The following is a 22,876-nucleotide window of genomic DNA, read 5'->3' as shown; positions in this document are numbered from 1 at the left end:
GTAGTAAATATAAATAAATGAGATACTTTACATCCTTTTTTCTTGTTTTTTTTTTTTTTGTTTGTTTGTTTTTTGAGATGGAATCTTGCTCTGTTGCCCAGGCTGGAATGCAGTGGTATGATCTTGGCTCATTGCAACCTTTGCCTCCCAGATTCAAGCGTTTCTCGTGCCTTAGCTTCCGAAGTAGCTGGGATTACAGGCATGCACCACCACACCTGACTAAATTTTGTATTTTAGTACAGACAGGGTTTCACCATGTTGGCCAAGCTGATATCAAACTCCTGACCTCAAATGATCTGCCTGCTTCAGCCTCCCAAAATGCTGGGATTACAGGCGTGAGCCACCGGCCTGGCCTACATCTTTTTTTAATACTGAATCTTTGAAATTCATTATATATTTTATACTCATGATGTGTCTCAATTAGAATAAATTTTCATTAGAAATACTTGAACTGTATTTAGATTTTATTGAGTTTACAGCTGAAAAAGTAGTTTCACATACCCAAATTGTTCCAAAAATATGTACAAGTTTTCTAATAATGGATCAAGTAGGTTTTTAAATTTAAATTAATTAAAATTAAATAAAACTCAAAATTCAGTTACTCTAGCCACATTTCAAGTGCTCACTATCCACGTGTGTCTAGTATCTTTCTTGTTTGACAGTGTAACTCTAACAGCTTCACAGTATTCCATTATATGGATTTTACTGCAATTCAGTTTTTCTACTGATGGGCATTTAGGCTCCCCCATACTGTACTTTTGGAGTTTAGAGCATTCTGAATTTTGAATATTTAGATTTGGGATACTCTACCCATACAAATAATGTGACAGTGGACATCCTTATAGAAATACATAGTGTAGGATAAATTTCTGGAAGAGGGATAGATAAATCAAAGATTTATTTATTTGTTTATTTATTTATTTATTTATTTTTGAGACAGAGTCTTGCTGTTGTTGGCCCGGGCTGGAGTGCAATGGCACAATCTCAGCTCACTGCACCTTCCATCTCCTGGGTTCCAGCAGTTCTCCTGCCTCTGCCTCCCAAGCAGCTGAGATTACAGGTGCCCACCACCACACCCAGCTAATTTTTGTATTTTCAGTAGAGATGAGGTTTCACCATGTTGGCCAGGCTGATCTCAAACTCCTGACCTCAACTGATCCACCTGCCTCGGCCTCCCAAAGTGCTGGGATTACAGGCATGAGCCACCACACCCAGCCCAAAGGTTTATTTTTAAATTTTGGTAGATAATGCAAAATTACGCTTCAAAACACTGTACTGTTTTATAGAGTCTGCAGTCCACAATGTCTGTTTTTCTGCGTCGTTCCCAACACCGGACATCATTGTTCACTTACACAGATACACATAACCTTATACCAAAAAAACAAAAAAAATCCCTTATACCAAAGTAGCAATTTTTATGTATTTATGCCGTGGTGTTTTTTTCCCCTACTCTAACTGGAAGAAAAGGGTCACTCTTACTGTAAATATTTCCTTGGGGAGAACAACAAAAAGGCAGAACCAGAAGTCATTAGAAGCTGTGAGAAATTTAGGTTGGAGGCAAAGAAGCAAAAGAATATGTGGTCCTCAAAGAGGATGTAATCTGCCCTGGTGCCAAGTAAATCAAGGTATCAGAAAATTTACCTCCTTGTACCCTTTATCAGGAAGCTATTGGAGGACTCGCAGGAAGAGGGGAGTAGATGAAGAAAGAGGAGAGAGGTGAGGGGAATTTTCCAGGGTCAGGATGAAGGAATAATGATGGCTGTAAGTGCTACACATTTAGAGAGTTGAGTTGGAACATGGTTCTGTCAGATTCCATGCAGGAAACAATGGCAAAATCATCCCCGGTAATGGAAGAGAGTTTAATGAAAGGCCTGCTCTCAAGTGGGCGGGGATAAGTGAATTAACCAGGGATGGTGAAGCACCCCAAGACTTAACAGCAAGAAGCCCACTAAACCTAGGACTGAGGGAGCAAGAGGGAGTTGATACTGGAATTTACCAGAGCTGTAGCTGTATAAGTGGGGCCACCTGATGTGAATTGTGACCTTAGAGGAACATAACCTATGCTAAACAATAAGAGGAAGCTGAAAGAATACAGAACCCATCCAATCTTTCCTTCTTCCCCAGTGGTTAATTTCCATCGACTGGAAGCCGGAGGACAAGAGAATATAGGTAATGCAGCCTATAGAGTCAGCCTTCTGGGACATGGAGCTGATGGAGAAGGATGATGAGTGGATGTGGGCAGAAAGAAAAAAGTCTAACATAGAGTAGGAGAACGAAGGGTTCCAGAAACTATTCACACACACACACACACACACACACACACACGCTCTTGAAACTGATAGGTTACCTGATTTGTTTGAATGTATACATTAAAAAAATATATTGATTCTTTTACCAAAGAATGTGGGGATTGTGAACCTAAGATATCTGACAGGTCTCAGTCGATTTAGAAAGTTTATTTTGCCAAGGCTAAAGATGCACCTGTGACACAGCCTCAGGAGGTCCTGACGACAGGTGCCCAAGGTGATTGGGGTACAACTTTTTTCTAATACGTTTTAGGGAGACATGAGACATGGTTTGATCTGGGAAGGCGGAACAACTTGAGGCGGGGGCTTCCAGTTGATAAGAGTTAGCGTGGGTCATAAGTAGGTAAGAGACAAATGGTTGCATTCTTTCAAGTCCTTGATCAGTCTTTCACTGAATACGTGGTTTAGTCTGGCCCAGTGAATCTGCGTTTTTACAGAAACAGTAGGGTAGAGGAAGTAGATACGCATTTGTCTCAGGTGAACCTCAGAGGGATGACTGAGTTCTGTTTATCCTTTATCCACAAAGAATTTCCTTGTGGGCAAATGGTGAGGGAGGTATGTAGCTTTTTATCCTTGTAGCTATCTTATTTAGGAAAAAACCAGGAGACAGGTTTGTCTGACATAGTTCCCAGCTTGACTTTTCCACTTGGCTTAGTGATTTTGGGGTCCTGATACTTACTTTGCTTTCACAGGATATATTAGTGATTTAAATAAAAAGTGAGACACAACTTGTAGGGAGAGGGAAATGTACTATGAGAGAGAGCTAAATATTCATCTTCCATAATAAATGGTCAGCAGATAACTGAAAAAAAAACAAAAGAAATGGCATGTATGTATATATAGAACATACACACGTATTTTATATATGTATATATGTATGTATGTATAACATACATCCTATTTCTATACACGTTACTAGAAATATGAAGGTAAGTTTAAGAAACTGAAAGAGTTAAAAGTGGTCTCTAGGCAGAACTCACGTAGAGGAGGTGAGACATTGAATTGTTCTTCATAGTAGGTTTTATGGAACTGTTTGCTTTTTTTAAAAAATTATACACACATAATTTTGTGTTACACTACTATACGTACAACACCTATGCAACACAAAAGTTGTATATTAGGGGCCCCTTATATGGAGCGTATGAAAACATTGCTGTCACCAAGGTAGTGATTATTTGCATCATTTCTTAACTATTTAATCCTGATTGTCACTAAAGAATTTGGGAAAAATCTCTCTCCTCTTGAGTTATTAAATATTTGGCAATAGGTAGGTGTGGTTTTTCTCTTCCTGTCTTATCTAGCATTTAAATATTCAAATTTAATGCAGCACATACTGAGTTTCTAATATGAGCATACATAGATAGCAGGATAGTGTGCAGGGTTCTCAGAGCCACTACCAGTAGATTGGAAGTCTGTAGAATATTTGCAGTCTAGTTGAGAAGATAAGGTATTCATCCATAAAAATTTGATAATAGGCCAGGCGCGGTGGCTCACACCTGTAATTCTAGCACTTTGGGAGCCCAAGGCGGGTGGATCGCATGAGCTCAGGAGTTCGAGACCAGTCTGGGCAATGTGATGAAACCCCGTCTCTACCACAAATACAAAAACTTAGCTGGCTGTGGCGGTAGGTGCCTGTAGTTCCAGCTACTTGGGGGTTTGAGGCAGGAGAATTGCTTAAACCTGGGAAGTCGAGGTTGCAGTGAGCCAAATTGTGCCACTGCACTCCAGCCTGGGTGACAAAGTGAGACCTTGTCTTAAAAAAAAAAAAAACTAATGCAGCAGGTATTGAGTTTCTGATATGAACATAAATAGCACTGTACAGGGCTCTCAGAGCCTCCTGCCTAAGGCTCCCAAGTAGCTGGGACTATAGGCACACACCACCACAACTGCCTATATTTTGTACTTTATGTAGAAGTGGAGTCTCACTATCTTGCCCAGGCTGGTCTTGAACTCTTTAAAAACAGTGCTATTATTTTTTACTTTCTTTCACTATGGGCTAAAGTAAAAATTAAAATATAGCAAACAGAAACAGGGTATACATGTATAGAAATAGGGCATATGTATATGTTGTATTTACATACATAGAACATCCAGGGTACCATTTATGACAGTGTTAAAATCAGCCAGGCGCAGTGCCTCACATCTGTAATCCCAGCGCTTTGGGAGGCCAAGGCGGGCAGATCACTTGAGGTTAGGACTTTGAGACCATCCTGGCCAACATGGTGAAACCCCATCTCTACTAAAAATATAAAAAATTAGTCAGGTGTGGTGCCAGGTGCCTGTAATCCCAGTTACTCAGGAGGCTGAGGCAGGAGAATTGCTTGAACTCAGGAGGCTGAGGTTGCAGTGAGCCAAATTGTGCCACTGCACTCCAGCCTGGGTGACAAAGTGAGACCTTGTCTTAAAAAAAAAAAAAACTAATGCAGCAGGTATTGAGTTTCTGATATGAACATAAATAGCACTGTACAGGGCTCTCAGAGCCTCCTGCCTAAGGCTCCCAAGTAGCTGGGACTATAGGCACACACCACCACAACTGCCTATATTTTGTACTTTATGTAGAAGTGGAGTCTCACTATCTTGCCCAGGCTGGTCTTGAACTCTTTAAAAACAGTGCTATTATTTTTTACTTTCTTTCACTATGGGCTAAAGTAAAAATTAAAATATAGCAAACAGAAACAGGGTATACATGTATAGAAATAGGGCATATGTATATGTTGTATTTACATACATAGAACATCCAGGGTACCATTTATGACAGTGTTAAAATCAGCCAGGCGCAGTGCCTCACATCTGTAATCCCAGCGCTTTGGGAGGCCAAGGCGGGCAGATCACTTGAGGTTAGGACTTTGAGACCATCCTGGCCAACATGGTGAAACCCCATCTCTACTAAAAATATAAAAAATTAGTCAGGTGTGGTGCCAGGTGCCTGTAATCCCAGTTACTCAGGAGGCTGAGGCAGGAGAATTGCTTGAACTCAGGAGGCTGAGGTTGCAGTGAGCCAAGATTGAGCCACTGCACTCCAGCTTGGGCAACAGAGCAAGACTGTCTCTAAATAAATAAATGAATGCTTGCATGCATGCCGACTTATGCCTGTAATCCTAGCGCCCTGAGAGGCTGAGGCAGGAGGATCCCTTTGCCCAGGAATTTGAGACCAGCCTGGGCAACATAGGAAGACTCCATCTATGCAAAAAATAAAATTAGCCAGGCGTGGTGGCATGCACCTGTAGTCCCAGCTACTTGGGAGACTGAAGCAGGAGGATTGCTTGAGCCCCAGAGTTTGAGGCTGCTGTGAGCTGTGATTGTGCTACTGCACTTCAGCCCAGGTAACAGGCAGATCCCATCTAAGGAAAAAAATAAATAAATAAAGAATATATGTATTTTGTAAATGTATTTGTCTGAAGGTTCTTCTACTTTAACTTTCTGTTTATTATTTCTTCATTCTACCAGAATTTGTAGTTTTTCCAGTCTTGGAAACATTGTCCCCAGTAGAGAGATTTAAACAGAAACTATTACTCTTCCTCATTTATTTAAAGGAAAGTATTAAATAGAAGAATGACCAGAACACAGTCTCTTATGCATCTCTCTGATAAGTGATACTCTGTTCTTAGGATGAATTTTAGGTTTAAGCGCCAGCTCTCCATCTTCCAGCAATCCATATTGATTTAACTGTATTTGTAAAATTAAGAATGAGGACGTTCCTCTTTGGCCATACCACCCTGACTGTGCCTGATCTTGTCTGATTTTGGAAGCTAAGCAGGGTCAGGCCTGGTTAGTACTTGGATGGGAGGACATTCATGGTAAGAAGGTACAACCTTCCTCTCTCCCAATAAGTAATTCTTTGGTCAAAAAAATTAAAAAGATTTTCATTCAAAAAATATTTGCATATAGCACAATCTATTTTATATGTTACGAACTCATCAAATATGAGTTACACACTCTGCCTCGGGGCTTGCAATTAATAAACATTCTGATTTCAAGGTAGACAGTAAATGCTACAGCAAAGGCATAGATTAAGTACTCTAGAAGGGTAGTTTGTAGAGGAGAGAGAGCAGGCAAAATTAAGATTTCATAGGATACTTGATGGAAGAGGAAAATCTTAACAGATAAAAAGTTAAAGAGTGGATTTTTTCTTGGTATAAGAAACAAGATGTCAAAAATATAAGCAGTATGTCAAAGTTTAATGACAAAATATAAGCAGTACACAAAGTAAGTGCTATGAGAGTTGACTATTAAATTAGTAAACTTCCTTTGGGAATTTGAGCACTTCCCAAAGGAGGTGGGAAATTGCAGGGCTTTTATGGTAAACAGCAAGTAGTTTGATTCAGAAGACAGGGGAGGGAGAAAGAAAGTGGAAAAAGTAATCTAGGACTAAGTCAAGTGGAGCCATATGAATGTCAGGCTAAGGTGTTCTTCAGAATAGTTGTTAAAATGACCTGATGTCAAACAGACTCCAGGCCCTAGCTGTGCCATTTAGCTTTTGACATTGGACAAGTTATTTATTTTGCTAAGTTAAGGTACAAAATTGAACAAGGAGACTGTTGTGAGGGTTAAATGAGATAATGTATGTCAGGTGCTTGGCGTATTGAATGAATGGTACATGGTAAATTCTCAGTAAACAATAGCTTAAAGAAAAGACAAAACTTGAAAAGGGACACTGTTGTGGTGGTAGGAGTGCTTCAGGAAAGTTAATCTGGCAATATTGTGTAAAATGATTGGCAACTAGAAAGACTGAGGTTGGAGAGAAATTCATAGAAAAGTTAAAACGCTCATAGAAAAACCCATGGAAGAAATAATGTATATTATAATTTAAGGTAGTGGCATGAGAAGGGAGAAGCTAAGAGTGTATGTGAGATACAGAGGTAGAATTGATGGGAGTTGATATAGTTATAAGTATGTTTATAGAGGTATTACAGTTATGATTTTGAAAATACTTAAATTTTACCCCAGGAGGATAGCCAATTTGTGTAACAGGAGTTAGTCTATTATATTTTTAGGATATTCATTTTTAAGCTATAAATTAATATTATTAGAAACAGTCTCTCAAGTTATGACATGTGGCTCACTTTGCCAGCACATACTGAAATTGGAGCAATGCAGAATAGAGATTAAAATTTGTTATATTATTGTAGGAAACTGGAATGTTGGTATCACTTTACTTATGTAGTAGGAAAATTCACACACATATCTACCGTTTCTCTACTCGATTGCCTTTGCTGCTTGGTAAACTGAGGTTTTCTAGGTACTTTGAGCAATAGATATCTTGTTACCACAATCAGGTACTACAATAAACTTGTAGTCTGTTAGCATATGTAACAGTGAAATTAATGATTGTGTTAAAATTTATTTTATGAAGCAGTCAATTGAAGGGAAGAGGTAAATTTTCTCTGATCGTATTTTAAAGGCAAAAAAATCTTGTGATTTTGAAGGAAGCATGTAGTCAGCATGGTATCTTCCAGACATGTAACTAACACAGCACTGTGGATGCACATTAGGATTTACCCATCTGAATTTTAGTTAATGTTCTGTTGTTTCTAGCTGTGACTTAACTTTCAGTGCCTACATATGTGGAAAACAGATATCTGACCTGTCTACCTTTCAGGGCAATTGGAAAGATCAAATGAGGTTATATACTTGAAATAGGCTATAAAAATAAAAGCATTTTACAAATGTAAGATATGAATATATCAATTATTTATAAATTTGCCCTTCTAGCCTATCCCTTTTGTGTCCTGTCTAGCAGTTAACAACCTGCTAAAACTCCCAGTATAAATGCAATAATTGAAACATAGAATTTATTGTCTCTTTTCCAACTCTTATCCCTATCCCCGCCTCGAATCCAGAGACCTTATTCTATGCATTTTCCTATTTTAAGGTTCCATAATTCTCCCAGACTCAGTTGACATACTTAGTATTTTAGAATTCTATTTGGCTCCTGGTCTCCAAATCCTGGGAAATCATTCTTTATAATAGCCATTGTTTGAAGTGATCACTTTTCATTCCTTCTGCTGCTTCCCTTTATTCTGCCATGTGTAAAGTATTAAAGTGGTCTTTATTGACCACTCCACTTACATTTTCTCCTGGTCAACTCTGGTTACAGTATAGAGTAGATTTAGAGTAGATGGTTAGTAAATTGTAAATGCAACAGTGTTTTCTTCCAGCTCTTTTGTCTATATTACCTTGTTTTAATTTTTATCCCAAAGCCATTGTATGGCCTAGAATCATGGGTTGAGAATAGGAACTTGTAAACTAAATCTTTCAGTTACAGATGTGTTATATATATACTTTTTGCCAGAAATGCAAAAGCTGGTAAGTCTCTTCAAGTTTACACCTCAGAAAGATGTATCTTCTAAGCTAATTATACTGCCTTGTTGATATCCAACAGAATTGTCAGGAATCATATTATTTTTTTTCTGTCCATGAGGGCAGATGATTCATGTGGTTTTAAGTTATAATATATGTTACTCTTTATTCCCCTTTGAAATCTTACTGGGTTTTTACTTTGAAGATTTTTTAAATTGGGATTTTGCTTCCATTCCTTACAAATTTTGTCTGGTATAGTATATTCTAAATACAGTTAGTTTTTAAGCTATGAAAATACCAGTTGTTTCTTTGGAATGCAGTTATCTGGATGATAAATGAAGGTAGTTCGTTCAGAAACCTAAACCATTTTAGAAATGACTTTTATTATAGGACTTGTTAGGGTGTTCTACTAAATAGTAAACCAAGAGCCTGGGCATGGTGACTCATGCCTATCATCTCAGTGATTCGGGAGGCTGAGATGGGAGGACTCTTGAGCCAAGGAGTTCAAGACCAGACTGGGCAACATACTGAGACCCCATCTCCAAGAAAACAAGCGAAAAGTAGCTGGACATGGTGGCGTGTGCCTGTAGCTCCAGCTACACAGGAGGCTGAAGTGAGAGGGTTGCATGAGCCAGGAGTTTGAGGCTACAGTGAGCTATGATTATGCCATTGCACTCCAGCCTGGACAACAGAGCAAGACCCTATCTCTATTTAAAAGAAAAATAAAAAGGCCAGTGCAGTGGCTCATGCCTGTAATCCCGGCACTTTGGGAGGCCAAGGCAGGCGGATCACCTGAGGTCATAAGTTCAAGACCAGTCTGGCCAACACGGTAAAACGGTCTCTACTAAAAATACAAAAATTAACCGGGTGCAGTGACACGCACCTGTAATCCCAGCTGCTCTGGAGGCTGAGGCATGAGAATCACTTGAACCTGGGAGGTGGCAGTTGGGGTGAGCCAAAATTGCACCACTGTACTCTAGCCTGGGTTACAGAGTAAGACTCTTATCTCAAAAAAAAAAAAAGAAAAAAAAAAAAGCTAAACCAGGACATTTGCACTTGGTCTTGTAATTTAAAGGATTTTATCTGTCCGTTAAAACACTTTGCTTTTTGGCCGGCTGCGGTGGCTCATGCCTGTAATCCCAGCACATTGGGAGGCCGAGGCAGGCGGATCATGAGGTCAGGAGATCGAGACTGTCCTGGCTAACACGGTGAAACCCCGTGTCTACTGAAAATACAAAAAATTAGCCGGCGTGGTGGCACACGCCTGTAGTCCCAGCTACTTGGGAGGCTGAGGAAGGAGAATCGCTTGAACCCGGGAGGCAGAGGTTGCAGTAAGCCAAGATCATACCACTGCACTCCAGCATGGGCGACAGAGCGAGACTCCATCTCAAAAAAACAAACAAACAAAAAAAAACTTTTTGCTTTTAAATCTGTAAAAATATTATTTTTTTTTTGTAGAGACAAGATCTCACTATGTTGCCAATGCTGGTCTCAAACTCCTGGTCTCAGTGATACTCCTGTCTCTGCTTCCCAAAGTGTTGGGATTACAAGTGTAAGCCGCCATCCCTGGTGTAAAAACTTCTTTTGTATTGTGCTCATTGACTTAAACAAGTTCAGTTTATTTTGAATATATGTTTAAAATTAAAGAAATATATATTTATTTAAAAGTCTTTTTAGTTCTGTAATGTAGGAACTTGTTTTTCAGTTAGATCTTGGGGACTTTATTTTTGTTTAAGTTGTGCCTTTTTTACTGAATAATAATTTCAGAGCTAATCCACTGCATGAGTAACTCAAATATTTCAACTTTTTTTGAGAAGGAGTCTCAATCTGTTGCCCAGGCTGAAGTTCAGTGGCGTGATCTCAGCTCACTGCAGCCTCTGCCTCCTGGGTTCAGGCAATTCTCATGCCTCAGCCTCCCGAGTAGCTGGGATTACAGGTGTCTACCACCATGTCTGGCTAATTTTTGTATTTTTAGTAGAGACAGGGTTTCACTATGTTGGCCAGGCTGGTTTCAAACTGCTGACCTCAAGTGATCTACATGCCTCGGCCTCCCAAAGTGTTGGGATTACAGGCTTGAGCCACCTCGCCCAGCTGAAATATTTCAGTTTTGACTTGTATTTACTTAGTTTTGGACATAGCTAAGTTTCTTCTGTAAAGATAGGTCATTCATTGTTGGAAACTTAAATTCATACAGGGAGTTAAACAGTTACTGAGTAAATAGTCTTTTATGTGATGTCAGTAGACGACTTGTTTTTGGAATATATAGTTATCTTTTTACAAAACTTCGTTTCTTAGCCAGGCACAGTGGCTCATGCCTATAATCCCAGCACTTTGGGAGGCCGAGGTGGACAGATCACTTGAGCCTAGGAGTTCAAGACCAGCCTGGGCAACATGGTGAAACCCTGTCTCCACTAAAAATACAAAATTAGCCAGGCGTGGTGGCCCATTCCTGTACCCACTTACTCAGGAGGGTGAAGCAGGAAGATCACTTGAGCCTGGGGAGGCAGAGGTTGCAGTGAGCCAAGATCATGCCACTGCACTCCAGCCTGGCTCACAGAGCAAGACCCTGTCTCAAACAAACAAATAAATAAATACATAAAAATAAATTTGGTTTCTTTGAGATATAATTTACATGCAGCAAGATGTCATTTAAAGTGTATAATTTGAGGTTTTGTTTTCTTATAAAACCAGCTGAATAGGTATAACTTCAATTAAAATTCAGTAAATTATTTTTTTTTTTTGAGATGGAATTTCACTCTTGTTGCCCAGGCTGGAGTGCAATGGCGCAATCAAGCAACTCTCCTACCTCACCCTCCCAAGTAGCTGGGATTACAGGCATGCACCACCATGCCTGGCTAATTTTTGTATTAGTAGAGATGGGTTTCACCATGTTGGCCAGGCTGGTCTCAAACTGCTGATCTCAGGTCATCCACCCGCCTTGGCCTCCCAAATCCGCCTTGCCGGGATTACAGGCATGAGCCACTGCACCCAGTAAAATTCAGTAATTTTAAGTGTTCAATTTAATGAGTTTTCAAAGTGGGTTTATTGAGGTATAATTTATATTTTATAAGATTTAGGGTTTATGGGGACAGTTTTAATAAATTTATATAGTCATGCAGACTATCACTGAAATCTAATATTAGGATGTTTTTATCACATGAAAAAATTTCCTCCTTGCCTTTTTCAGTCAGCATCTGCTTCCATCTCCAGGAAACCACCAAACTGCTTTTTGTAGTAGCACTAATTTTGCATTTTCTAGAAATTTTGTACAAATGGAATCATACTCTTGTGTCTGGCATTGTGTTTTTGAGACTGTCCGTGTTGTTAGTTATGTCAGTAATTTGTCATTTCTTATTGTATTTTTTGTTTATCCATTTTATTTCATTTTATCCATTGTATTCCATTTTTTGTTTTTCCATTCCCAGCTGAAGGATAGTGTATGGTTTTAGACTATTATTAATATGGCTCGTTTGCATACTTATTATAAATCTTTCTTCGTGATTTTTACAGATAAAAATATGTTTCTTTCTCTTGTGTGGAATGTCTCAGTTATATGGAAACTATATGTTTAACTTTTTAAGAAACTGTGAGACTCTACAATTTTACATTCCCATCAGCATTGTATAGGGGTTCCCCTTCCTTCACATTCTCTCCAGTGCTTAATATTACCACTTTTTAATTTTAGCCATTTTCTTGTTTGTAGTGTTATTTCATTGTGTATTTTTAAAACAGCATTATTGAGATAGAACTCTCATACTATACAATTCATCTGTTACCAGAAAGGGTTCCCGATCCAGATCCCAGAGAGGGTTCTTGAATCTTGCATGAGAAAGAATTTGGGGCAAGTCCATAGAGTAAAGTGAAAGCAAGTTTATTAAGACAGTAAAGGAATGAAAAAATGGCTACTCCATAGGCAGAACACCGACATGTTACTTCTTGATTATATGCTGAGCAACGGGTGGATTCATGAGTTTTCTGGGAAGGGGGTGAGCAATTCGTGGAACTGAGGATTCCTCCCCTTTTTAGACCGTGTAGGGTAATTTCATCACATTGCCATGGTGTTTGTAAACTGTCATACCACTGGCAGGAGCGTCTTTTACCATGCTAACGCATTATAATTAGCATATAATGAGCAGTGAGCACTACCAGAGGTCACTTTCAACGCTATCTTGGTTTTGGTGGGATTTGCCTGGCTTCTTTACCCCAACCTGTTTTGTCAGCAGGGCCTTTATGACCTGACTTTGTGTTGACCTCCTGTCTCATCCTGTGATTTAGAATGCCTAACCTACTGGGAATGCAGCCCAGTAGGTTACCCAGCCCCTATTCAAGATGGAGTTGCTCTGGTTCAAATGCCTCTGACACATCCAAGTGTGCAAATTCAATGGATTTTAGTATATTTAGAGTTGTACAACCATCACCGCAGTTAATTTGCATCATCCCCCAAGAGAAACCTGCATGCTTTGGCCATAATTATCCTACCCATTCACCCCCCGTTTTAGGCAACCGCCGATCTACTTTTTGTCTTTCTATATTTGCCTCTTCTGGATATTTCATAAATAGAATCATACAGTATGAGGTTCTTTGATGCTGGCTTCTTTAAATCCTGTTTGCAGGGTTAATCTATGTTGTAGCATGTATCACTACTTCATTTTTATTTTCCAGTAATGTTTCATGTAGGATTATACCACTTTTAATAAATTCATCAGTTGAACATTTGGGTTTTTTCTACTTTTCTGCTATTATAAATACTGCTGCTATGAATATTTTTGTGCAAGTTGTGTGTGTGTGTGTGTGTGTGTGTGTGTGTGTGTGTATGTAGATGTATGTTTTTATTTCTCTTGGTTTATATATAGGAGTAGAATTGCTGATATGGTAACTCTATGTTTAGCCTTTTGAGGAATTGCCAGACTGTTTCCAATGTGTTATTGGAAAGTTTCCATTTGATATTCCTAAGGGCACTAATATGCAACAACATAGATTTTTAAATGATATCCATTAGATACAGGGGTCGTGGTGCATTTTTATGATTTCTTACTAAGAAATCCTAGCTATCTGCAGACAGAATTGGTTATCATATTGAATTAGTCTTTCTCTTTCTCCTTTACCCCCTCAAAAACACTGCAGACATTTACATTTGATCAATTGTCTCATTTTTCTTTTTCATAGAATAAGAAAGCCTGAGTTTTGTGAAAAACCAGAGAAGAGAAACTAAAAGGACAGTAGAAAAGGTTTTTCCAGTTTGCATAATGTAAGTTCTTTTCACTTTTCTTGGCTTGAATCCTGTGTTAGCTGACAAAGCTGTTTCTATGGAAACAAATAGTTTAACTTCTTAGAATGTCAGAGGAATGCTGATCACTTAAAATGAGACTTCCCAGCTGCTGGTCAAAGGGCATTACTTGCTGGAGAAAGAGGGGAAGGATGAATTCAAAAAATTCTTGAGTTCTGGACACTAGTGTAGACTGAACACGTTTATGTGTATGAAGTGTATCTCTTCCATTTTCCTCTGCCTAAAAATTAATATAGGAATACTGATAATATAGGAAATTGGATTTGTGCTGACCTGTCTTGATTCTCAGCTCTTAAACAGACGGTTCTATTTGTTGGTACCCTTTTCAATGGGACTGTACCCTTTCGGCTATTTCAGTCCCTCTAGTCTCAATCATTTGCACTTGTTGTAAAGCTTATTTAGCTTCCCTTTGCCCCCTTCTCCCGCAACTAAAACGCTTTCTCCCTTACTAGTTTGAGGTTAGAATTGAAACAGCTTTGGCATGCCAGCCTGAAAATTTTTCTTGCTTTGTGGGCAATGTACAGATTTTTGTATTTGTGTTCATTTTCCTAGAATTAGGGAACAGGGATTCTGATGAGGATTTGAAATGTAGTCCTTTGAAGCTTTCTTTCTTTCTTATTTCTTTTTTTTAAACTTATAATTGGAAAGTTGAGAAGAAAAGAATTAGGGCCAGTAACTGGTAACTCTGCTGTCTTCATAAGATGGCCTGTTATTTACACACAATGAAGTAATACGCTCTAGTTCAGTCATTTACCAGCTTCTGAATTGTCAAAGGACTGGTTTTTTTTTTGTTTTTTGTTTTTTTTTTAAGAGAGGGAGAGTGCAATTGCTTTGGACTGGGAGGACTTTTTCACTTTTATAATGTGTATAGACTACATGTATGAGCTATAGTATTAGTGGAGTGTCTGCTTAAAAATTATAATCTTGATGCTAAAACTACAGGATACCGTATAATGTTTCTTTAATTCTGGAATAAATTTAGGATCTTTCCTTGCCTTCATTAAATTAACTTGTGAGCATTATAGAGTTTTTGGAGTGTTAAATGGTGAAGTAATTATTTAACAAGGTAGTCTGGAAAGATTTCTTGTAGATTTAGGGACTTGAGGGAGGCCTTGAAGGTAGAAATCAATGGAAAAGTAGTTCACCAGTCATTTGAGCAGAAAGATGGGATAGACACAAATGAGGAAGGTAAATTAGAAGGCTCATGCAGGTGAGTAGTAAAAGATATAGCTAGAAATCTTGGATCCATTTTGTGAGTTTGGACTTTATTCTCTAGGTAGTGTGAAAGCCATCAGAAGTTCTGAACAGAGGAGTGGTTTGCTCATATACTTAATTAAGCAGACCACTTACCAGGTATCATGGCTATAGAGGTGAACAAGACAGATCCCAGCCAATTTCCCTTGACTTTACTTCTATCTGATTCTCCTGTATTCTCCATCATAATTAGTTTCATTGTCATCTACCTACTAAGCCAGGGATAGTGGTTACGAGTGATGGTTCTGGAGTCACACTGCCTAGGTTCATATTCTGAAGCCTTCTGTTGTTTGACCTTCTGCTGGGCAATGTTATGGATCCAGAGATGGGTCAGCCTGGTTCCTGACTTCAAGGTGCTTCTAGTCTGATAAGATAAAAAGGCAGAGATATAAATAACAGTAGTCCAGCTTGATCAAGAATGTGACAGGGATTATAGGATTCCAGAGGACAATGTATTTGAGCTCAGACTTAAAAGAGTAGGCAAAGATTAGATCATAGGCAGTCTGATTCTGGAGGCTGTTCTCTTAAACATGCTGTCTTGGGCGACTGGATGGATATAGTAACATTAGTTAGAAGTGAAAACAGGGAGAGGATTAAAGAGAATAGGAGGAGATTAAAGGGAAATATGAGTTTAATTTTGGATGTATTTCTAGATTCTTATGCGAAATTCTGATAGATAGAATAATAGCCAGGCGCGGTGACTCACGCCTGTAATTCCAGCACTTTGGGAGGCCAAGGCTGGCGGATCACGAGGTCGGGAGGTTGAGACCAGCCTGCCAACATGGTGAAGCCACATCTTTACTAAAAATACAAAAATTAGCTGGGCATGGTGGTGGGCACCTGAAATTTCAGCTACTCAGGAGACTGAGGGAGGAGAATCGTTTGAACCTGGGAGGTGGAGGTTGCAGTGAGCTGGGATCATGCCATTGCACTCTAGCCTGGATGACAGAGTGAGACTCTGTCTCAAAAAAAAAAAAAAAAGAATAATGGTCAAGGATCTTGTCTCAACCATAGTTATCTAGCCAGGAGTAAATAATTAAATTTGTGTACATATCACTCCTCTTTTTAAAATCTTTGATGATTCTCTTATTCTACAGAATTAAGGATTTATATTTAAGACCTTTCATAAGATGGACCCAATCAAACTTTCTAGTCATATCTTCCACTTCTCTCTTGACTCTTTTAGTTCAACTAGCCTTATTTGTACTTTCCCCTCACACCTTTCATCTTCACACCTTTGGTTCATATGGCCCCTTTCTTATTTATCCATCTTGTCTTTAAGGCCTACTTCCAACCTCATTTTTCATCTACAAAATGGGCATATTTGGATCTACTTCTGGAGTTGTAATGAGGAGTAAATGAGTGAATACTATGTGAAGTACTTGCAGTATTGGCTGGCACATAAAGAAGTGCTCAGTAAATGTTAGCTGTAGTTGTAGTTATTACTACTACTACTACTATTCCTACTCCTACGACTTCCTTCTCCTCCTCCTCCTTTACCTCTTTTATTCACTTTTTGTCCTCCTATATGAAATAGACACTAAGTTCTACTGATTCTGTAACCTACATATTGCTTTTTTTTTTTTTTTGAGTCAGAGTCTTGTACTGTCTCCCAGGCTGGAGCGCAGTGGCATGACCTTGGCTCACTGCAACCTTTGCCTCCCAGGTTGAAGTGATTCTCATGCCTCAGCCTCCCGAGTAGCTGGGACTACAGGCACAAGCCGCCATGCCTGGATAAGTTTTTAATATTTTTGCATGATTTTGTAGAGATGGGATTTTACCATGTTGCCCCCAGGCTGGTCTCAAACTGCTAGTCTCAAGTGATCCACAGCCTCAGCCTCCTCAAATGCTGGAATTATAGGCATGAGCCACCACGCCTGACCTGTAACCTTCATATTTCTTGAATACAACTTCTTCATTCTCACTGTCCTAGTTGAGGACCTCATTTCTTTTTTTTTTTTTTTTTTTTTTTTTTTGAGACAGAATCTCGCTCTGTCGCCCAGGCTGGAGTGCAGTGGCTGGATCTCAGCTCACTGCAAGCTCCGCCTCCCGGGTTTACGCCATTCTCCTGCCTCAGCCTCCCGAGTAGCTGGGACTACAGGCGCCCGCCACCTCACACGGCTAGTTTTTTGTATTTTTTTAGTAGAGACGGGGTTTCACCAGGTTAGCCAGGATGGTCTCGATCCCCTGACCTCGTGATCCACCCGTCTCGGCCTCCCAAAGTGCTGGGATTACAGGCTTGAACCACTGCGCCCAGCTCGAGGACCTCATTTCTAATAGGTGCTTTCAGTCTGTTCTCATTGCCACCCTTCAGTCAGCCCTCTACGCTTCGATAGGAGTGATATTTCTTTTTGTTTTCTTTTTTGTTATAGTTTAAGTTCTAGGGTGCATGTGCACAACATGCAGGTTTGTTACATATGTATACATGTGCCATGTTGGTGTGCTGCACCCATTAATTCATCATTTACATTAGGTATATCTCCTAATGCTATCCCTCCCCGCTCCCCTCTTCCCCTACCCCACGACAGGCCCCAGTGTGTGATGTTCCCCACCCTGTGTCCATGTGTTCTCATTGTTCAATTTCCACCTGTGAGTGAGAACATGCAGTATTTGATTTTCTGTCCTTACGATGGTTTGCTCAGAATGGTGACTTCCAGCTTCATCCATGTGCCTACAAAGGACATGAACTCATCCTTTTTTATGGCTGCATAGTATTCCATGGTGTATATGTGCCACATTTTCTTAATCCAGTCTATCAATGATGGACATTTGGGTTGGTTCCAAGTCTTTGCTATTGTGAGTAGTGCTGCAGTCAACATACATGTGCATGTGTCTTTATAGCAGCATGATTTATAATCCTTTGGGTATATACCCAGTAATGGGATGACTGGGTCAGATGGTATTTCTAGTTTTAGATCCTTGAGGAATCACCACACTGTCTTCCACAATGATTGAACTAGTTTACAGTCCCACCAACAGTGTGAAAGTGTTCCTATTTCTCCACATCCTCTCCAGCACCTGTTGTTTCCTGACTTTTTAATGATCGCCATTCTAACTGGTGTGAGATGGTATCTCATTGTGGTTTTGATTTGCATTTCTCTGATGGCCAGTGATGATGAACATTTTTTCATTTGTCTTTTGGCTGCATGAATGTCTTATTTTGAGAATTGTCTGTTCATATCCTTTGCCCACTTTTTGATGGGGTGGTTTGATTTTTTCTTGTAAATTTGTTTAAATTCTTTGTAGATTCTGGATGTTAGCCCTGTGTCAGATGGATAGATTGTAAAAATTTTCTCCCATTCTGTAGGTTGCCTATTCACTCTGAGGGTAGTTTCTTTTGCTGTGCAGAAGCTCTTTAGTTTAATTAAATCCCATTTGTCAATTTTGGCTTTTGTTGCCATTGCTTTTTGTGTTTTAGTCATGAAGTCTTTCCCCTGTCTGTGTCCTGAATGGTATTGCCTAGGTTTTCTTCTAGAGTTTTTATGGTTTTAGGTCTAACATTTAAGTCTTTCCTCCATCTTGAATTAGTTTTTGTATAAGATATAAGGAAGGGATCAGTTTCAGGTTTCTACATATGGCTAGCCAGTTTTCCCAGCACCATTTATTAAATAGGGCATCCTTTCCCCATTTCCTGTTTCTGTCAGGTTTGTCAAAGGTCAGATGGTTGTAGATGTGTGGTATTACTTCTCAGGGCTCTGTTCTGTTCCATTGGTCTATATCTCTGTTTTGGTACCAGTACCATGCTGTTTTGGTTACTGTAGCCTTGTAGTGTAGTTTGAAGTCAGGTAGCGTGATGCTTCCAGCTTTGTTCTTTTGGCTTAGGATTGTCTTGGCAATGCCGGCTCTTTTTTGGTTCCATATGAACTTTAAAGTAATTTTTTCCAGTTCTGTGAAGAAAGTCATTGGTAGCTTGATGGGGATGACATTGCACCTATAAATTACCTTGGACAGTATGGCCATTTTCACAATATTGATTCTTCCTATCCATGAGCATGGAATGTTCTTCCATTTGTTTGTGTCCTCTTTTATTTTGTGGAGCAGTGGTTTGTAGTTCTCCTTGAAGAGGTCCTTCACATCCCTTGTAAGTTGGATTCTTAGATATTTTATTCCCTTTGAAGCAATTGTGAATGGGAGTTCACTCATGATTTGGCTCTCTGTCTGTTATTGGTGTATGGGAATGCTTGTGATTTTTGCACATTGATTTTGTATCCTGAGACTTTGCTGAAGTTACTTATCAGCTTAAGGAGATTTTGGGTTGAGACAATGGGGTTTTCTAAATCTATAATCATATCATCTGCAAACAGGGACAATTTGACTTCTTCTTTTCCTAATTGAATACCCTTTATTTCTTTCTCCTGCCTGATTGCCCTGGCCAGAACTTCCAACACCATGTTGAATAGGAGTGGTGAGAGAGGGCATCCCTGTCTTGTGCCAGTTTTCAAAGGGAATGCTTCCAGTTTTTCCCCATTCAGTATGATATTAGCTGTGGATTTGTAACAAATAGCTCTTATTATTTTGCAATGCGTCCCATCAACACCTAGTTTATTGAGAAGTTTTAGCATGAAGGGCTATTGAGTTTTGTCGAAGTCCTTTTCTGCATCTAGTGAGATAATCGTGGTTACGTTTATTGACTTGCATATATTGAACCAGCCTTACATTCCAGGGATGAAGCCCACTTGATCGTGGTGGATAAGCTTTTTGATGTGCTGCTGGATTCAGTTTGCTAGTATTTTATTGAGGATTTTTGCATCGATGTTCATCAGGGATATTGGCCTAAAATTCTCTTTTTTTGTTGTGTCTCTGCCAGGCTTTGGTATCAGGATGATACTGGCCTCATAAAATGAGTTAGGGAGGATTCCCTCTTTTTCTGTTGCTTGGAATAGTTTCAGAAGGAATGGTACCAGCTCCTGTTTGTACCTCTGGTAGAATTTGGCTGTGAATTCGTCTGGTCCTGAACTTCTTTTGGTTGGTAGGCTATTAATTATTTCCTCAGTTTCAGAGCCTGTTATTGGTCTATTCAGGGGTTCAACTTCTTCCTGGTTTAGTCTTGGGAGGGTATATGTGTCCAGGAATGTATCTATTTCTTCTAGATGTTCTAGTTTATTTGTGTAGAGATGTTTATAGTATTCTCTGATAGTAGTTTGTATTTCTGTGGGATCGGTGGTGATATTCCCTTTATCATTTTTTATTACATCTATTTGATTCTTCTCTCTTTTCTTCTTTATTAGTCTTGCTAGTGTTCTATCAATTTTGTTGATCTTTTCAAAAAACCAGCTCCTGGATTCATTGATTTTTTTTTTTTTTAAGGATTTTTTGTATCTCTATCCAATAGGAGTGATATTTCTATAAAAATGAATGTGATTATGTCATCCCCTGCTTCAAATCTTTTAATTATTGTTACTGTTTTCAGGGTAAAAATCTAAAACTCTTCTCAGTATGGTCTCCTGCTTGCCTTTCCAGTTTTTTCATTATTCATGTACAGCATGCGCCCATTGTCCCATCCAGCTTTATCGTATTCTCTTGTGTTTTCTTAAAGTGCCATTCTGTCATTCTCTTCCTTCCTATTGGTCATGTGAGCCTGTCTGCCTGGAATAGACCTTTCTGCTGTCTGGCTAATTTTTAGTTGCCCTTTGAAATCCAGCTCAAAGAAATGTATCCTGATGTTTTTAGTGTTTCCTATCACCTTTTACCACAGACCAAGTTTTATAGTTCATTGTCTGTGACATTCCAAGTTGAGTTGAACAGATGTTTATTGGGCATTTCTTATGATATGTGTTAGGCTAAGCACTGGAGCTGTAAAAGTAAGACATGACCCCTCTCTCTAACAAATTTAGAATCTATTGAGGAGTTTGAGGAAAAATAATCATTTATTTTCTTTGCTTTCTCTCCCAGTAGACTGAACATTCCTGGGGAGATAACCAAAATAAAATTTAAAGCAGATTACTACCAGGTTATAGAAATTTTTCTGAGAGCAAAAATTGGATCCAGATATACAAGTACGATAATAAATAGTACAAGCATGAGAATTTTGAACTGAATAATCTGGCCCGGTCTCTCTTGCATGACTTCTAATTTTCCCTCATAGGGTAGTGAATATGGACACAGATGTAGAGCTTTTAAGCTGAGTTTTAAATTTCAGATCATAATTTATATATATATGTTAAAAACATATCATTTAATATTAAATTTGATTTTTAATATCCAGTAATTATTATAGAGAGGGTTGAGAGTTTTAATTTTCTGAAAATATGTACACTCCTGGATTTTTAAAGTTAAACATAGCACTGTAGTAACTCCTACACAGTTTTTCTGCTTACTTGTAAGGAAAACATTTAAAAAGCTGAATTTGCATTTGCATATAATCAATGCCTAACATAACTTAAGAATTGCCTAACATAAATCAAATAGCTGTCATGTTAATGAAAAAGAAGGCAATCTAATGGTAAATAAGATCTTCCGTGTAGATCACAGAAGACAAACTTTGGATGAAAGACAGAAAAATCTACCAAAAATTTTGTGCAAATGTAGTTTTAATAATTGACTCTTGTAACTGGCATCCATTTTCCTGATTGTTGGACTAGTGGTTTTCCTGATAGCCTAGTTGAGTTTGTATTAAGCATTTTGTCTTCTGTCCCTGTTTGTATTATGACTGAAGATGTTTGAGAAAAGATTGGCTGGTATGAGGAATATTATCTGAAAACCTGGCTTTTGCTTAGTTGGCATTGTGCTGTAACCAACCTGTTTACTTAAGTGATGCCCAACTCAAGGAGGTTGTAGGTTTATTATTGTAAATATTATTGCTCTTGAGTGAAAAAAGGCTAATTAGATTTAATGTGTGGGTTTACACATATATAAACAACCTGCCTATGTATGCCTGAGAAGTAGCTCGATGAAAAGCCAGAGTTATCTGGTAAAATATTTTTATTTTCTAAAATATGTTGAAAGATTTTTAAAATAGGAAAATCAAGTTAATACTGGTAATCAATGTAAGTATACATTAGCTCATGTGACACTCAGAACAGTCAATCCTATAAATAAAGCTTCCAAGTGAATCTGAGAGTCAAAGAGAGAAAATGACTGGTCTTAAATCATAACACTAGAGGATTAAAAGTTCAGTTTTCTTATCTCCCTGCTTACTGTTGTCTTTTAGCTGTACAGTATGACTCTCAAAAGTTTTTGGCAACAGACACTACCATTTTCTGTAAATGAATCCTTGTAATTCTTGTATAGTTAACCCCAATTCTTTTTTTTTTTCCCCTGAGATGGAGTCTTGCTCTGTCACCCATGCTAAAGTGCAATAGTGTGATCTCAGCTCACTGCTGCCTCTGCCTCCCAGGTTCAAGCGATTCTCCTGCCTCAGCCTTCTGAGTAGCTGGGATTACAGGCACTCGCCACCATGCCTGACTAATTTTTGTGTTTTTCTTAGTAGATACGGAGTTTCACCATGTTGGCCAAGCTAGTCTCGAACTCCTGACCTCAGGAGATCCGTCTGCCTTGGCCTCCCAAAGTGCTGGGATTACAGGCGTGAGCCACTGCACCCGGTCCAATTCTTTTTTTTTTTTTTTAAATGGGACCAATTATAAAGACTGATAACCCATGTAATCCTTGTTTCAATGTCGTTTTTGTCTTGTAGCTGCCTCAGCTGCTAGTTGAAGTTTCTTATTCATTGGGCATGTTCTTCATCTCAAAAACTCCTAAAAATGAATGAATTATCCCCAAGAATACTGCT

General features: G+C 38.9%; 1 protein-coding gene across 6 annotated transcripts in view; it reads left to right on the top strand.

The window, feature by feature from the left end:
- The window catches only part of MPP5 (membrane palmitoylated protein 5), a 97,356-nt gene that overhangs the window by 18,391 nt on the left and 56,089 nt on the right, over positions 1–22,876 (top strand). For 3 of the 6 annotated variants that reach the window (XM_033187669.1, XM_033187668.1, XM_033187672.1), the window contains exon 2: positions 13,773–13,854. The exons of 1 other annotated variant lie outside the window; for it this stretch is intronic. The gene's annotated coding sequence lies outside the window, so the exon portion shown is untranslated. The remainder of the gene's footprint in view (positions 1–13,772; positions 13,855–22,876) is intronic. 2 more of the 6 variants (XM_033187673.1, XM_033187670.1) reach the window with 1 other exon arrangement.

Source organism: Trachypithecus francoisi, unplaced genomic scaffold (assembly GCF_009764315.1).
Source record: "Trachypithecus francoisi isolate TF-2019V2 unplaced genomic scaffold, Tfra_2.0 Lachesis_group3, whole genome shotgun sequence".
NCBI classification, from domain to species: Eukaryota; Metazoa; Chordata; class Mammalia; order Primates; family Cercopithecidae; genus Trachypithecus; species Trachypithecus francoisi.
The sequence above is the reverse complement of the archived record's forward strand: the minus strand, read 5'-3'. Positions and strand labels throughout refer to the sequence as shown.